Raw genomic sequence first — 379 nt, 5'->3', positions numbered from 1 at the left:
TGTAAAGAGATCGATGGCAAAACTGACACTACAGAGAAAATAGTGGAAGTCCTTTGGCACGTCAGTATGTTTGATGGCTAAGGATCTTAGAGAAAGAGCTGATGAATATGTGCAGTGACTAGTGCAGCCCACCAGCACTGCTCAGGGGTAAGCGCCTCACAGCCAAGTGCCGCTGGGTAGCGGCACAGGGAATGGTCTGAGCCCTGCAGAGCCGCAGGTTGGCATGTCCGGGCCTGCGCTAGAGGCAGTTATGGCAGGGAGGCCGGTGTGTTCTGGGGGCAGCAGCCCCTCCTCCCCTCAGCGCCGCGCCGCCATTACGCGCTGCGCCACTGCCCGCCGAGGGGGGAGCGACAAGATGGCGGCACCGCCCGCCCACGTC

The sequence above is a fragment of the Corvus brachyrhynchos genome, unplaced genomic scaffold (assembly GCF_000691975.1).
Source record: "Corvus brachyrhynchos isolate BGI_N302 unplaced genomic scaffold, ASM69197v1 scaffold34, whole genome shotgun sequence".
NCBI classification, from domain to species: Eukaryota; Metazoa; Chordata; class Aves; order Passeriformes; family Corvidae; genus Corvus; species Corvus brachyrhynchos.
Note: the sequence above shows the minus strand (reverse complement) of the source record.